Here is a 12,308-nt window from a genome sequence, read left to right as displayed (position 1 = left end):
TAAGAGATATTATGTTGGTAGACACGTGTGAACTCTTTGCTGGGAACAACAGCAATTTTTAAATTTTGTAGCACAAGTAGCTTTTTTTTATTCCAGCAGCATTAAAGGTTTATGAAGCAAATATTATATCTCAGCTATTTTATGGGATGTAAATAGGCATTCCTAAAGGAATAGGACCATGGGAAGTAATATAATATAATAAAAGTTGTAAACCACACAAACACATAATCTAATTGATTTGGGGTCTCTGTTTCTAGTGGGTACCTGGCTAAGTACTGTATCTAATAACCTTCAGCATTAGACTAGAAGACTTATTTATTTGTAGCTCATATATAGCTCTTACTTTAATGCAGGGGCTAGACCTGAGTTTCAGAAGCTGATTCCCAAGGGGATCTTTCAACAGAATTCCTTCAACTGATCCATTTCATTATAAACAGTTGCCAACTCTCCAATTAGCAGGGGGAGGACTAAGAGGCGATTCACTTCCATAGATCCAATAGGAAGAATACAAAATTCCAGTTATGAAAATAACAGTTTTACTTTACAACTTCCATTAAGTTTCAGTATCCATGCAGATATTGTATACAGACAATAATACACGTGTACAAGAATAACTTTAAACAACCAGACATAATGAGCTGAATGAGCTGATTCAATAGACGTGAATCCATACATTCTGAAAAACTTGCTCAATGGTGTTAACCTCCTTAAGAGGATTACACCTTTAAAACAATACAAGTTGAAGCAATCCATCTCTGCCCACCCCTTAATAAAGATGCTTATAGTTGTAGCTTGCCTTTTCAAAAGTGTCATGTGATTTGCTTATCCATCCTCATTCTGGCCTGTTTGAATTCAGCTTGCTTTGCTTCCTCTTCGAAGTGGCTACGGTAGTTCTCCTTGCTGCTGAAGGGAAGCAGGATTTGTGCTTTCTCCCTATTTACTTCTTACCCATAAGTTGTTTTTCCATCTCTCTTGCTTTAAACTTATAATAATGATAATAACAACAACAATAAAAAGTTGGAAGGGATCTTGGAGGTCATCTAGTCCAACCCCCTGCTCAGGCAGGAAACCCTATACCATTTCTGACAAATGGCTGCCCAGTCTCTTCTTAAAAACTTCCAGTATTGCAGCATTCACAGCTTCTGAAGGCAGGTTGTTCCACTGATTAATTGTTCTAACTGTCAGGACGTTTCTCCTTAGTTTTAGTTGCTTTTCTCTTTGGTTAGTTTCCATCCGTTGCTTTTTGTCCTGACTTCAGGTGCTTTGGAGAATAGCTTGACTTCCTCTTCTATATGGCAGCCCCTGAGATATTGGAACACTGCTATCATGTCCCCCCTTGTCCTTCTCTTCATTAAACTAGACATACCCAATTTCAGCAACCGTTCCTTATATGTTTCAGCCTCCAGTCCCCTAATCATCTTCGTTGCTCTCCTCTGTACTCTGTATTTCTAGACTCTCAACATCTTTTTTACATCGTGGTGACCAAAACTGGATGCAGTATTCCAAGTGTGGCCTTACCAAGGCATTGTAAAGTGGTATTAACACTTCAGATGATCTTGATTCTATCCCTCTGTTAATGCAGTCTAGCACTGTGTTGGCTTTTTTGGTAGCAGCAGCACACTGCTGGCTCATATTTAAGTGATTGTCCACTAGGACTCCAAGATCGCTCTCACAGTTAGTACTATTGAGCAAGGTACCACCTATACTATACTTGTGCATTTGTTTTTTCTTGTAGATACAGTTCCATTGAGGACCACATGCTGAGTATGGCCAGTCAGCCAGCTACGAATCCATCTGGTGGTGATGGATTTTGCCACCTGGTCAAAGAATGCAATAAGATTTGTCTGGCATGATCTATTTTTGACAACCCATGTTGGCTTTTGATAATGACTTTGTTTGCCTCTAGGTGTTTGCTGATTCATTGCTTGATTATCTTTTCCAGAATCTTCCCAGGAATTGAGGTCTGTAGTTTCCTGGATCCATTTTTTTCTTTTTTCTTTTTGAAGATGGGAACTACATCAGCTCTTTTCCAGTCCTCTGGTAGTTCCCCAGGGCTCCAGGATCTTTGAAAGATATAGTTCTGTGGTTCTGAGATCACATCTGCCAGTTCCTTCAGAACCTTGCGGTGTAATCCATCTGGTCCTGGTGATTTGAACTCATCTAGGGTGGACAAGTGCTCACTTACCATTTTATTGCCTATCTTAACTAGTGTTTTTTTATCTGTTTTTTACGGTACTGTTTTTGATAGATTGGACTGTCTTTTCCCCTTTGTGTAAATATGGATGCAAAAAACGAGTTGAATAGTTCTGCTTTCTTCCTGTTGCTTGTTACCTTCTTGCCACTTTCCCCCACTAATGGACCAATCATTTCCTTAACTTTTTTCTTGTTTTTTATATGTTGAAAGAAGCCTTTTTTTGTTATTTTTGATTTTTGTTGCAAGCCTTAGTTCATTTTGAGTCTTAGCTTTCCTCACTTCCTCTTTGCAGGCTCAGGCTATTTGCTGATATTCTGCCTTAGTTATGTGCCCCTCTTTCCACTTTTTATACTTGTCCTTTTTGTTTTTTTGCAGCCATGTTGGTTTCTTTTGAGAGCTGTTATTTTTCTTCTTTGTTGGTATTGTGCTAGACTGGGCTTTTATAATCTCACTTTTCAAAATTTCCCAAGCTTCTTGAGTTGTTTTCCCCTTGAGGATTCTCATCCATGGAATCCTTCCCAGGCTCTCTCTAAGTTTGTTGAAATTAGCTTTCTTAAAGTCCAAGACTTTAGTTTGACTGTGTTCTATTGCTTGTGCTTGTTTAATGTTGAATTCCAATATTGCATGATCACTTCCTCCCCCCAAGGTTCCTGTGGCTTCAACACCTTCTATCATTTCATCTCTGTTAGTGAGAATTAAGTCCAATATAACTGATCCCCTAGTTCCATTCTCTACTTTTTGGGAGACAAAGTTGTCTGCTAGGTTTGTCAGGAATCTGTTTGATCTTCTACTTGGTGCAGAGTTTGTCTCCCAGTTAATGTCAGGGTAATTAGTCCCCCATTACTGTTGTGATGTGTTTCCTATATACCTTAGTTAACTGACTAGAAAAAGTTCATCAATTTCCTCTGTTTGACTGTTATCCTTTTACTGCCTTAAGCTGTACCTTATATAAACTATTTCTGCTTTCTCGTTTTCGTAGCATGCCTTCTGCATCTCTGTTTTACCTCCTCTTTGAGTGTCTGGCTGTAGAATTTTTGCCCAATGGAGGGAACCATAGTTTTATGCCCTTACTAAGAGTCTTTCAGTTTTGTTTCTGCCCTTTAAGATTTCTTGGGACAATCTCCCCATTCCTTGCAGAGGCACTCAGTTCCAATTTTATTATAGATTCCATGCTGTTTTTTAAGAAGTCCAGGATATATTTCATTTTAGGAGTTCGATTTTGACTGGCTCATAGTTGACTCAGCCTTTCATCCTTCCAAGGTTGGTAAAATGAGAACCCAGATTGTTGGGGCCAATTTGCTGATATTGTAAATTGCCCAGAGAGTGCTATAAAGGACTATGGAGTGGTATATAAGTCTAAGTACTATTGCTATTCTTTACTTTAAGATCTGAGGATCCTGTTTTCTTCTTCTGAAGCCTTCTCATTACGGATTCATAGAGCCAGATTCTTCACAACCAAGTTAATTTCCTTGCTTCTTACTGCAAGCCCTACCACTTTATACGAGATCTATTCCTTTCCCAACTCTGTTGCAACTTTCTTGATTACATATAGAAGGAAGTGGGGGGGGGGGAAATTCCAAAGTACTTCTCAATGTAAAAAGACTCAGAGATGTATATAATTATAACAGATTCATTTTTGGAATAGCATTAACTCCACGGTTTTGTCAGAGAGCCATGGGCCACATATATATGAGTGTTGTGGGACTCTATGCTAATGCAATTACATCCCTGATGCCTGAGAAAATGGTGAGGTCCGTCTACAAAACTTGAAAGCAGTATTCTGCGGAGCGGCAGTCTACAGTTTTCAAGCAAGCAAATGTTAGTTCTTTAAAAACTAATAGTTGTGGTTATACTATTAGCACATAAGACTGACCCAATTCAAGCAGCCATAATTCCCAAGGCCTTCCCATTTCCCAAGATGTGTTACAATGGTTGCTTTTAAGGTTAATTAATTATTACAAATATTTTTGCCAACTTTAGCCTTGGTGCTCAACATTTAGAATTACAAGCAAAGAAGATATGGCAGTGGACAAAACCATTTGAAAAAAATTTCACAGAAGCAAAGAAAATAAGTGACATGTTCACCCATTATAACCTGCACTTACTGGTGAAATTGGCTTATGATATTTCACAAAATGGGATCAGTGCAGTTATGTCATGTGTTATGAAAGGCAGCAGTGAAAGCCCAGTGTTTTACATCACTCGTGTAGTTGCAGAAAAGAATTAGGCACAAAGAGAATGGGGAGTGCAGAGTTTAGTTGAGGAACTAAATGTTTCGCCCAGTGCTTGTATGGAATGGGTGGGTCATTATTGCTTATTACTGTAGTCACTACTGTCAATTTTATGTCCAGAAAAAAAGAGTTTTAATTTACAAGTGTTCCAATGTACCATCAGGCATTGCTCATTGGAGGAACCTATATAAAATAGAATTTGGTAATCCAGACAATTGTGTAGATAGGGATAGATTATTAGCCCAAAAGTGATAAATAAGACACATCAGGTGGAGATTCCTTTGATATATAATGAAATAATCTTTAATCAGTCAGTGACCAGCAAAAATAAAAAAAAATACAAGTCAAAAATCAAATCAAAAATCCTAGCATAACAGGAATTTAAAAATATAACATACACTATTATAATGGTTAATTACCGTAAATGCCGGCGTATAAGGCGACTTCCGCGAGCGCTGAAATCGGCACCAAAGACGGGGGTCGTCTTATACGCCAAGTCGTCTTATACGCCGGAAATACTGGTAGTTTCCGGCGTATAAGACGACGTTCTAGGAATGCGGCCCGGCTATAAAGACGGGGGTTGTTTTATACGCCAGGTCGCCTTGTACGCCGGCATTTATGGTACCTGTGCAAAAATAAATGTAAAATAATACAATCTATAAGGTAAAAAATGTGTATCACCTAAAACAAGATAGCTAGGATGTAATAAAACTGAAGCAATGAATAAAACAGAAGTGGATATTCCTACCACCACTTATGCCTTATTTTTAAATTTGATACAGCAGTAGTGTTAAAGAGTTTTGAATCTTCTAGAACAGGGGTCCCCAACCCCCAGTCCATGGACCAGCACCAGTCAGCAGCATGCCAGCAAGCGGGCCACACAAACAAGCAAAGCTCCATTCTTGGGATGCAGGCAGTATTCAAAATCACACATCCCCTCTGGTCTATGGAAAAACCTTTCTTGATAGCACCAGTCCCTGGTGCCCAAAAAGTTGGGGACCTCTGTTCTAGAAGATGGTTCACATAAAGATTTTTCTGGCCTTTCTGGTAATTTTTATATAAGCAGAGCCTATGTATTCTCCCATGTGGAATTTTCAATGTAATCAGACACAACCTTTGATGCATTTTTTTTCTCTCGCAGATCAAGACTGCACAGGAAGCTACAGTAAACTGGAATGCAAACAAAAAACATTGGCTTATAGAGTTTCATCAGTGCCCTGATTAACTCATGCTTGACAGTGGTCGCTTTATATGCGGGATTGAGAGGGTCATCGTAGTGCCTGTGCTGAGATGTTGAGGATCAAAGAGACTGCGTGTTGAACATCATCTTGGAGTAATTGAAGGCGCCAGCTTGTAGTTTTTCTATTGGCTGGGAATACAGTAACAAATTAAACAACCTGAAGTGAATTGCTCAGATTTCAAACACGTTCAAAAGACATCCAGTTCAGTCACAGGAATACCTTGCCATACAATGGCAAAGAATGTTTTTTAAATATTTTAATGGTTTTATTATTTTCATTGTTTTAAACTGTTTTTATGATTTTAATAGTAATATATGTTTTTGAATTGCGAGCTGACCAGACTTGTTTTCTGAGATGGGTGGCTATAAAAATTAAATAAATAAATAAGAATTCAAATAGACTTTTCAGGTCTATTTATGAGCACAACTTGCTCAGCTGTGTAGGATGAGTGTTCAGTGTCCTGAGATGAGCAACTTCAATAACAGTCACATATCATAGATGTATTGACAGAACTCCTTGTGAAAACAGATATTCCAGAACAGTCACCAACAAGAGTTTCAGAAATTCCTGAAAAAGAATGGAATGCCAACACTCAGTCACCAGCTACCAATATATTGATTGAAAGATTTGTTCAGACATTTTAATAATTTGAAAGCCATAACTGGAGAACACAACATACCAAAATCAAATGTTTGCAAATTTTCAAATTGTATATTGCAGTACAGTTTCTGCAACAGCAAATCCAACACCAGCAATGTTATTCTTAGGTCATTCTTTACATTCAAGATTACATTTTCTCAGCTTTGAGAAATGTTCAGAATAAGCAGCAGAAACAAACTGAGTCCTTTTCATATTGAAACTGATTTACTATCCAGCTAAAGAAAACGGGGGTACAGTAAGAAGAAATTGTGGCTAAGACAGTAGGAAACTCAACTATGATTCCTAAGTTATCACCAGTAGCAACTTGCCCATTAATTAGGCACATGATGGTTCTTTCATAATTGTAAATACTGCCAGGTAGCCTAAGCATTCCAGACTCTGATAATGGACATTACCTAATTTATATATGAAAACAATCAGAGCAATATAAATATAACCATGTCTCTGATTTTTTATTTTGACCTGCCTGTATAGGCTGCAAATTATGCCGCTCCCTGGAGTTTTGGTAAACAAAATAAAGGAAAACAAAACCACCCTATTCCTGTTTAAGACATCTGGATATACTTTACCTGAATCCTACTGAGGAAAGCATCTTGCAGGAAATCCTAGTAAGCTGATTAGGAAAGAGAAGATGGTTACTTAGCTGCTCATTATATTCATTAGCATCCATCATGGCAAAGAACCTAAACTAAAATATGTGTCTGACTTTCCTTGTGCATTCTGTATAATCTGCATAATACATACATTTTTGCAGAGATGAGATGATATTTGATGATAGTTGTTTATCATATTCACTTGCAGAAGGCTGCAGTGACCAGGCAGGAAGTAAGATTGGCAGTGGGTGGCCCAGTGTTGTGCTTATTCGCTTCCTTCCTTCAAGGTCAATTCAAGTCTGATGATCAGGGAGAAGAGGTCCCATCCTCAGCCTCTACTAAGTGGGATACCATAGGCTTTGGTATTGTATCATTTCTTCTTTAACATCCACATGCTTGATGAGTCCATCCGTCGCCATGGGTTGAGGTATCATTTGTATGCTGATGAAATCCATTTGAACATCCCCCACCCCTGGTGAATTAAGCAATGTCGTGAATATCTTATCTCAGTGTCTGCAGGCTGTGAGGGTCTGGATCGAGAATACCAGGCTTCTGATGAACCTACTGGTTCCAGGATTTTGCCATTTTTAGTGCTGGATGGGGTGGCACTGGCCCAGATAGATACAGTGTGCCATCTGGGAGTCCTCCTAAATTCATGACTCCTACTTGATTAGCAAGTGGCGGTCATGGCTAGAAGGGATTTTGCACAGCTTTGTCTTGTGCGCTAGTTGCACGGGTTCCTGAATCAGCAAACCCTGCTTACAATCAGTCATGCCCTAGTCACTCCACTTTTGACTACCACAGTGTGCTTTAAATGGGGCTGCCCTTGAGAAATATCTAGAAGCTTCAGCAACAATACAGGCAATTATGTATAGTCATAGAACAGCGCATGTTATAGCTCTACTTCGTCAGGTCCATTGGCTGCCAGTTTGCTTCAGGTCCCATTCAAGGTGTTGGTTTTAAGATTTAAAGGTGGGCAATCTGAGAGATCACCTATCCCAGTTACATCAGCTCACCACATTAGATCTACAGAGAGGGCATTCTGCAAGTACCATCATTAGAGAGCTGCATTTGGGTGGTCCCAGGGAACATGCCTCTTTGCCATGACACATGACCTATTGAGCATTCTTGCCTCCAAGATTAGATTAGCTCCATCTCTTTGACATTCTAGAAGTCCTTCGAGACCTGATTATGTTATCAGGCCTGAAGCTCCTGGGGAACTAAATAAAAAAGGAAAAAAGTGGATCCAGGAAACTACAGACCAATCAGCCAGACATCAACACATGGGAAGATCTTAGAAAATCAAGCAGTGCATTTGTGAGCAGCTAGAAATGAACAATGCAATTATTAGAAGCCAACATGGGTTTGTCAAAAACAGATCATGCCAGACAAACCTTATTGCCTTCTTTGATAAAGTGACTAAATTAGTGGATAAGGGAAATGCAGGGGACATCGTTTACTTAGGATTAAGTAAGACATTTGACAGCCTATTTCTTAATAAAATAGAATAATATGGAATAGACAATACCACTACCAGATGGATTTGAAACTACATGCACTTAGCATGTAGTCCTCAATGGAACCACATCTACATGGAGGGAAGCATGCAGTGAGGTACCTCAAGATTCTGTCTTATGCCCAATATTCTTCAACATCTTCATAAATGATCTAGATGAGGGGATAGAAGGGGACCATCAAATTTGCAGATAACACAAAGCTGGCAGGAATAGCCAACTTTAGATAATAAACTCAAGGTTCAGAAATTCCTTGGCAAACTTGAACACTGGGCCCTATCCAACAAAATGCAATTCACTTGTGAGATCACACTTTGAATACTGCATCCAGTTTTGATCAGCATGATACAGAAAAGGTGTTGAAACCCTAGAAAGAATGCAGAGAAGAGCAACAAAGATGATAAGGTATCAGGAGGGTAAACTAGTGAACAATTGAGGGAACTAGGTATGCCTAATTCAATGAAGAGAAGGAATAGAAGTGTTATGACAACTGTCTTCCGGTACTTGAAGGACTGTCATAGAGAAGAAGGGGTCTACCTATTCCCCAAAGCACCTGAGGGCAGAACAAGAAGTAAATGGTTGAGTGAGCCAACCTAGAACTAAGGAGAAATTTCCTGACAGATAGAACAATTAATCAATGGAATGACTTATTTCCAGAAGTTGTGGGTGATCTGTTGCTGGAAGTTTTCCAGAAGAGACTGGACAGCCATTTGTCTGGAATGGTATAGGGTCTTCTGCTTGAGCAGTGGTTTGGACTAGAAGACTTCCAAGGTCCTTTCCAACTATTATTCTATGTTCTATATATCCTTATGTGGCTCCATTGCTGAACATTCTTACCCACTCTTTGTTTATGATTTGTTTTTATAACACTTACCTATTAATGTAGATTTTTACATTTCATTTTTGAATCTGCTGCTTTATTCAACTGATGTATGCCACCCAAAATCACTTTTATATAAATCTGATTGATTGATTAATTAATTAATTAATAATGTCACACAAATGAGCAAAGATGGACTTATTTTGAGACCTTCGTGACTGTGTATTTTGGAGAGACCGTGCATTAAGCCAGTCAATCAATTTACACCTCTGTCTCCACAGTTTGGTGATTTGCCACAGTTAATAATGCATTCTCTTGGAGCTTAACAACAACAGCAAAAAGATTTGGAAGCTATATGTGGTCTATGAATAGCCCATCCCTGCAGTAGTAATTGATCCTTCAGAAAATACATTGGTTTAACAGCGATTGAATTGATTTATGAATTTCACTGGCTAGCATAGGAAACCCACCAATAATAGTAACTTTTCAACAGAAAAGTTTTATAGGCATAGTAAACCACGAATTCTATAGGCACAATATACCATCTGAGAAAACATCTAAAAATTTGGAAAAAATGGAGATTAATTTGTAGAGGTGGCTGTCTACCAAGAAATACGTCCAGTTTCAGAAATTTCACAGCAATGAATTTTCTTAATTTTATTTTTCTTTCTAAAAAAGGGGGGGTTGTAATTTCTTGGTCAGTAGGATATAACATTTTGTATACAGACTTTCCTCTGATGAATAAAAAGCTTATCAAATTTTAAACAAAACATTTTTTTGTCCAAAATCAATATTTGAAACATTGGGGCAGTAAAAAAAAAAAACCAATAAGCTCCCCAAATTTTTGATGGGCAACATCTATGAAAACTATAGCAATTGTATAGGTTCCCTTTGGCAAAAAGTCTTTCAAATTATAAAATGACATGGAGAGACTCTTTTTTTTCTTTTGAAATTTTTTTTTTTCATTTTTCAATACATTTGATACATTCAATACATTATATAAAAAAATACCTTTAAAATAAATGCATACATAAAACCTTAGGTGTCACTCGTCCATCTCCCCCCCCCCGACTGTATCCGCCCTCTCTACCTTCCTACTTTACTTCCCTCCTCCCTCTCTCCTCTCTTCACCTCTGTCCCCTCATCCCTTCCTCCCAGCCTACTTCCTTCCCTCCCTTCCTCCTCCCCTCTCATCCCTCTTCGGATACAGTTCAGGGGAGATACCCGAGTGGCATCTCTCTCTAAATTCCTCTACCTATTTTATACATTAACATTTCTATTTATCTAACCTACTTAATCCCACCCATTCCCACCCCCCTACCCTTCCCACTTCCCGGAGCAGAATACAGGATTATTGTAAACTAAACAAACACAATCTATAACTTTCAAAACAAAAAATTTATACAATAATCAAATTCATACTTAACCCTTAACTCCCTCTAAACTTTAACTTCATAATAATATAAATAAATCTATTATAAATCATTTATTATAAAATTCTATAAATAATAATTATTATTTCTTTCAAAAAAAAATAATCATAAAATAAATGGAACTTTAAAGTTCCATATTTATTCTGAATGTAATCTATCCATCTTCTCCATACCCTAATATATTTTTCTTGTGTATGATCCTTTAAATAAGCAGAAATCTTTGCCATTTCTGCTAAATTAGAAACCTTGAATACCCATTCTTCTAGAGTAGGCAACGAATCCTTCTTCCAGTATAAACCTGCAAGTAACCTTGCTGCGGTTATTAAATTCAACATTAAAATAGTTTCATTAACATCTAAATCTATAAAAATACCGAACAAAAATAATTGAGGAGTAAACTTTATCTTCTTTTTAAAAATCTTTTGAATGTTCCACTAAATCATTATCCAAAAAGCTTTAACATTCTTACAGGTCCACCAAACATGAAAATAAGTTGCATCAATACTACCACACCTCCAACATTTGACTTGTAAGTTAGGATACATACAAGACAGTTTTTTAGGATCCAAATGCCACCTATAAAACATTTTGTAAAACTTTTCTCTCAAATTTTGGGCCTGTGTAAATTTAACATTTCTAATCCAAATAGTCTCCCATAAATCCAATAAAATCGGTTCCTGGATGGAGAGACTCTTGAATGGAATAAAATGATATTTGCAAAGAAGGCCATTACCTAAGCATATAATTGAGTCTCAAAACAATTCCTCAAAGCAAAACAGGAAATGTTGAACAAGTAGTTTGATTTGGAGACATTTCAGAACAAAGTGATGGACAACATTGTGTTAATCCTTTAGTTGTTTCTGGAATATGATTTGAATACTGTGTTGAGTTTTGGATACCACAGTTTAAGATTACTTCAGCTACAGTAGAGCTGATTCAGAAAATGATGGGGCTAGACACGAAGTGCTTTAAAGAGAGATTGAAAGAACAGAGAATATTTGCTTTGAGAAGAGAGGACAAAGTGGGAATTGAGAGTACTTTTCAAGTGCTTTGAAGGAATGGGACACAGAAGGTCAAGACTTCTTTTCTTTCATTATATAGTGCAGGACACCAAATAATAGTTTGAAGTTACAGGCACTAGATTCCAACTGAATGTTTTTTAAATTTTTATTTGCAAGACTGGTCAGTAATAGAATCAGTTATTCAGCTTGACAGCAGGATTCTCTTTACTGGATGCATTCAAACAGAGGCTGAACTATTTTTTCATAGAATCAGAGATGTAAGGCAGGGCTTTTCAACCTTTTCACCCATTGTACCACTTTTAGGATACGGCAATATCCAAGTACCACCAGTCGCCTAGCAAAAACTTGATGACCAAAAAAGAAAAAAAGGAAAAAAGTGATAAAGTACAGGTAGTCCTCGACTTACAACAGTTCGCTTAGTGACTGTTCGAAGTTACAAAGTGCCCCCCAAGCCACAGCCAAGCAAGACACCTGCCTGCCCACCCGGCAGCGCTCTTCCTCCTGTCCGAGGTTTTCATTGTTGTGAGCATTTCTGTTGAGGATTGGCAGCAGGGGTGGGGTGGGGGGTGTTTGGTCTTTATTCCCATCTGCGGGGTGGCT

The 12,308-nt window shown here is 38.0% G+C and overlaps 1 long non-coding RNA gene across 1 annotated transcript in view; it reads left to right on the top strand.

Annotated features, from left to right (window-relative positions):
* LOC120298759 overlaps positions 1–9,016 on the top strand; it is a 39,092-nt gene extending 30,076 nt beyond the window's left edge. The window contains exon 3 of the long non-coding RNA XR_005554204.1: positions 5,567–9,016. This is a non-coding gene — a long non-coding RNA (uncharacterized LOC120298759). The remainder of the gene's footprint in view (positions 1–5,566) is intronic.
* The last annotated feature ends 3,292 nt before the right edge of the window (positions 9,017–12,308 follow it).

This window comes from Crotalus tigris, unplaced genomic scaffold, assembly GCF_016545835.1.
Source record: "Crotalus tigris isolate CLP2741 ecotype Arizona unplaced genomic scaffold, ASM1654583v1 scf7180000024124.1850442, whole genome shotgun sequence".
Taxonomy (NCBI): Eukaryota; Metazoa; Chordata; class Lepidosauria; order Squamata; family Viperidae; genus Crotalus; species Crotalus tigris.
This window is presented reverse-complemented; position numbering and strand designations above follow the sequence as displayed.